Below are 5,752 nucleotides of genomic sequence, written 5' to 3' on the forward strand. Positions count from 1 at the left end.
AATAAAACTTATTTCATTTGTCAGGACGTCGCGTCAGGTCTTCCTGTTTGTTGTCACATTCTGTTTAGTGTTTACCGCGGTTTATAAATTATATTGTAGGCACATGGGAAATATACGCAAAGGTGCATATACAAATAATATTATCTTTTTAGATTATTTATAGACCAGCGTCAAAGTCTCAGATGAACTTACATATTTATTTGATGCACCTATCTATTTACGTATCTATGTTCTAGGTACCCGTACCTCATATTATTTGACATCGATGAATTTGATTTTACTTGCGAATACTTCACACATAATGTCATTGTTATCTTAGAGTTTTACAAAATGTCATTTACCTATAGTTATAAGTTAAAACTCAATATAAAAAAATATATACAAGTATAACAAAATACACAATGAATACCATTATACCAAAAAAAAGGTTAGTGCTGTCATGGGACACCCGGTAGAAACGAAGTTTCTTTTCCAATAAATATTATAGATTACAAATAAATTTTAGTGGAACCATTCAAAATAAAAGTAAATGTGAAAAATAAATGAAAATGAAAATTATTATTATTATTATTACTATTTAATTACTATTATATTAATCATATTTAATAATTAAAATTATTGGCCTGTGATACCTGAAATATGATACGTATGTTTATGATGTAATTTTTTCCAAATATCTTGAAAATACTGCATCGATAGTGGTGTCATCTCTCGTTGTAGTCTTGTAGATTCTGCTGGATTGTTTATTATATGTAAATTGAATGTGTCCATTAGGAAAGTTTTCGATTTCTTATCTTTAAAATTGATGTTAAAGTCACCAAATTGTTATAATTTATATAATATTACAATAATTATAAAAGCATACTATTCCGATCTTATTACGCTGTTATATCCGTTTTCTATTACCTAGTCTATACCAAACGCGACACACAAAAAAATGTTATCACGGCAGAGGTAAAGCACTATATAGGGATATAGGTACGCGACAATCAGATTATTCTACGAAAACAATTTCATGAAATAAAAATGTTTACGCGTCATGCAAGGAGATTATAATATTATGTATATTATATATTATTATAACAAGATGTGACCAAAAGCTTATGCTTTGTAAGTACCGTGGTATAGATTTCAGTGTCTGGTTGTGCATGGAATACGCGTGACGATAATATACGCGCCCAGCACTTTTGAGGATTTCCATTTTTTTCCCGGCACTATGGAGATTCCCATTCCCACTTAATTGCCCGCTAGACGGAAAAAGGTCGCTTTCCAACGCTTCAACCGCTGTCGAAAACCGAATTTTCGGTGCAGGCGTGACAAAAAAAAATATTACCTATTTAGCGAACTGACCAATCTCAAGTAGACATAAAATAACGAATTCAAATCTGTTGTAAAAAATATTAACGCATTACTAGATCGATCAGTATGGTATAATGAAAATTAGATGTTTTCGCTAAAATAACTGTTTACTATATTATAAAAAATTTAAAATAGTATTTCATCAGGAACGTTTTTTCCCAATAGCCCCACATCGTGCCATAAAAATCTTCGTTTCAATAATTTCCAATTACTACTCTATTTACCAGATTACACTGCAGTACACGTATCATTCTTTCATGTGTATTTGATAATAAGATTGACTTTAAATATACATTACATCTCGTTCACTGTTAGCACGAACCAATACGTCCCTAAAATGAGTACCTGAATATATGGGCCATGGGATAATACCGTGTACCTGAGTACCCTCTACCTGAGTAACCACGCATTGACGAAAGGAACAAATTATAAACGTGCGCACGGGGAAAAATTAAGGAAAAACAGGAATTTATACACAAAATTGATTTTGATTTTTGGTGTAACTCTAAAACAAATTACTGTAATTATATGAAATTTTGACTGAATGTTTAAATTAGCGTTTTATATACATCATAGCATATTCAAAATATTTTAACTTATTTGAGCTGTTTACGAAGATCTTCATTTTCTAATTTTTTTTAGGTTTTTATTCTATAAATATCAACAAAAAAAATTTTGTTGCGTAAAAAAACTTGAAAATTTAATAGAAGGCTCATAATATAATGTTTTAAAGACAGATGAAAAATATTGAAAATCCATAGTCACAATTTTTTTTATATAAGCATTTAAAGTTCAAATATTGACAAAATACGTAAAATTTACGAAAATCATTTTGAGTTAGAAATTCATAAAAAATTTTCTATTTAAATCTAAGATTTGAAAATGTAATACAAGATTCCTCATAAGTTTTTCTACTTTTATCAACAAAAACAAAATGTCTACAAACAAATTAAATTAAATTTTTATGAGCGTTTGAAGTTCATATTTTTACAACATTGGATATTCACTCGATTTCTCATGTAGCGATTTTCTTATTTAGTTGAAATTCAAATTTAACACCCACTTGCTCACCTTTTTTTAAATTATATATTCTTAATAATTTTTTATTATGTCTTCTTGATTGTCAGAGATATTATTAAAAAGGACTTATTGAAAACTCTTTTGGTAATTTTATATTTAATCTAACTCTTAACGTATAGAACAATATCACGGTTTAATAGAAACATTATATACTTGATTTTGTGTGAGGATTTATTTAAATTATCGTTGCCTCATATCAAGCTGGGAAAAAATCGGAAGAGGTGTTTGGAGTCTGGACCTTCTTAACTAAGGACTAAGGTATTGCCTCCCCTGCCAAGAAGACCTGCGCACGCTCATGGAACAAACACATAAACTATTATTGTATTGTTGAGCACAATTGCAATATTATATTATACTATATTTAAGAGGAACCTGGAACACATTGTATCGTTTCGTATCATCACTTAGCGGTAAATGTGTCAAAGACGACGATTGACTGATAAATGGACTTGACGCCGACGAGAGAGACGGATAAATCCCTTTGATAATGCGCCGCCTGCCATCGTTTGGTCACCTACAACTTACCTAAGACAGTGTTTTTCTTTCCCCAGTGCGCGTCCGCCATCCCTTGCGTCTACCTACAATATAGTTTTTATGAGTATTATCAGGTCCTGCGCGAAGTGTACAACAGTCTTAACGTTGTACTCGACGTCTCTTTCTGCAGATTTAATTTATACTTATTTATACTGTCATATATAGTTTCATACGATGTATGTTCCTATGATATGAGGCACACCTACATATAGCTTATTCGATAAGGATTTATAATATGTATCCAGGACAACGGGTAAGATTCTTTTATTATGTACAACGATTTCAGCAATCCAGTGTACGATGGATTTATTTATTTACTATGGATATATGACCTTGAGAGCGTTCTAAAATATCTGGAGCAAGATTTTTACGTTGACTTCGGCTAACAACTTTTCTCTGATTACGGACTGTTATTAGTACTATATTATAAATCTATATATTATAATATAATACCATTAAGTGAAAGAGGAGTATCCTATAATTTTAGAATAGATTAAATAAAGTTACTTTATATGTAAGCTAAAGCATTAATTTTATTAAACTATGTTTTAAATAAACCCATAACATTTTAAATATTTCTTTTGAAAAACTAATAAACTTATATTTTGTTATTTAAATTAGGAGCGTAATATGACGCGGCATCTAGCGTCTTACAATATTTTTGTTGAAATATACCATGGAATAAAAATATATTATATAATATAACATCTAACATATAACACATAAATATAATATAACATGCATTATACTTAATAGTTAATATACTTTGAATAGAAAATAGATCATCTGTAACAATATTCGTGAGCATAACTAATAACATTTTTTAAAGGACGCTGAAAAAAAATTCAATGCACAAATTGAATCTAATTGGTACTTTTAGGAGGTAAAAATTTAAAACTCCGAGTTTTTTTTATAAAGCGACAAGAAAAACGAAAGTAAAGTGGTCATTTTACGCAAAAAAAACTTTTGAAAAAATCGATTTTATTTTTTTGGTGCAACTTAAAAACTCAACCGTAGACTTTTGAAATTTTTATAAAATATTTATATTATCATTTTCAATGCATGGCCACATTTTTGAGGTTTTGACATTTTGACTCTTTTGCGATAGTTATTGCCTTAAGAAATTTTTCTAGTTTTCTAATTTGTTTTTTAAATAATTCTAGATAAGAACTTTTTCACTTCGTAAATAAACTTGAAAATATAATGCAAGGTTCCTCATACGTTTCTTTAATGTATATTCAAAAATATTAAAAATACATAGGCACTACTATGCATTTAAAGACTTTAAGTTCAAATTTTGATAAAATACACCAAAATACCGAAGATTTTCAAATTATTTTTTAGTTGAAAATTCATAATAAATTTTACTTTCATAGTTAACTAGTTGACATTAGAAATTTTGATAGAAAACTCCCAACAAATAGTCCTTCCTTAAACCAAAAAAAAAGTTTACTAAAAAGTAACATTCATTTTGCATCTGGATTTCAATTTAAAATTTTAACGATATTGGATTTTCATCAGTAAATTACCTAACAAATTTTATCAATTGTTGATATTTTGTTGTAATTAAAAAATGAATAATCCTACATACTTGACATTTTCACCAAATGTTAAAATAAACATTTTCCAAACATGGTAAAATATTCAAACAATTTTGACTCTTTTTGAGCTATTTATAGTTATGAGAAATGTTTTAAATTATTTCAGAGTTAGAAATTCATAAAAGATATTGTTTCCATATAGCCAAGATTCTCACAGAAGAATTTACATAAGTTATACTTTTAACAAAAAATAAAAAAGTATACTTAAACGAACCATTAATTTTTAAGGGAGACACGAAATTGGTCAATTGATATAATTATTTTATTATTACGACATATTAGAAAATACCTAATAATATTATATTAATGGGCTGATTACTGACAATTGCAACAATTACAATATAATTTTAAACCGTGTTATGATTGAATATGATATAGGTATAAATGATATAATATTAGCTAATTAAAACGTTTTTCTTATTAATTAATAGCAATGAATATTGTTAAGAATTAATAAATAGCGATGATAATATTAAATACAATAATAATATATAACTGATCGCCGTTATCGAATGTGCGGCAACCATTGACGTCATGAAACAGCGTAATATACGACAATTGATCGTAAATAATTCGCCGCATAACAAACAATTGCAATAAATTTACCGAACCACAATTGATCGCGAATACGAATTTTTCGTAAAATTATTGATCGTAAATCGCCAATTGTATCTTATTTGAAATAGGTGGTGTCGTTATTACATGCAGTGTCCCGCTAGATTGCATTTAACTAATCATCCCTTGTCGGTACTCGGTTGTCTTTATAGATATTTCGTTACTGTTGTACTCATAAGTTGCGGTAAAAATAGTATCAGTAAATTTGTAATAAAATCCATTGTGATGAACTTTTGCAACACATTTTCGACTTTCGTGCGGTAAATTATGTACGATGAAATGACGGGACACCATTATATAATATAGCGGCACATTAAGTTTTATTTTAATTTGTAACCACCATTTCATTACGAAGCAATAGCAATTAGCAACACGAAATTAATTTAATCATCTATGGTATTTATTTATTTTAGTGTATAATGTATATAGATGTATTATCTATTAATATAGGATAATTTATAAAGAATCGAAAACCTGATGTACAATATAGAATAATAAATAATATACCTTTATACCTAATAAACAATAGTATATATATACAGGGTGTCCCACGAAGTTCTGAC

This window comes from Acyrthosiphon pisum, chromosome A3, assembly GCF_005508785.2.
Source record: "Acyrthosiphon pisum isolate AL4f chromosome A3, pea_aphid_22Mar2018_4r6ur, whole genome shotgun sequence".
NCBI classification, from domain to species: domain Eukaryota; kingdom Metazoa; phylum Arthropoda; class Insecta; order Hemiptera; family Aphididae; genus Acyrthosiphon; species Acyrthosiphon pisum.